Genomic DNA, 271 nt, shown 5'->3' on the forward strand with positions numbered 1-271 from the left:
CATTACCCTTTGAACTTAGCTTTCTTACATACATTTGGTGTTCATTTAAAAAGCTTAAGTACAGGGTGAAACAGGAATTATCAGCCAATATATATATATATATATAATAGATAAACAATAAATATTACAGTTTAATAATGGTTGGAGACGGCTTGAATGCGTAATGAAGAAAAACTTTGACATAAGTTTAACATAACAGCAAATGTACAACGTTTCGACAAGATTTTGTCATCATCAGATACAAGTAGTTTACACTGACACATATATATAT

This window comes from Limulus polyphemus, unplaced genomic scaffold (assembly GCF_000517525.1).
Source record: "Limulus polyphemus unplaced genomic scaffold, Limulus_polyphemus-2.1.2 Scaffold2184, whole genome shotgun sequence".
Taxonomy (NCBI): domain Eukaryota; kingdom Metazoa; phylum Arthropoda; class Merostomata; order Xiphosura; family Limulidae; genus Limulus; species Limulus polyphemus.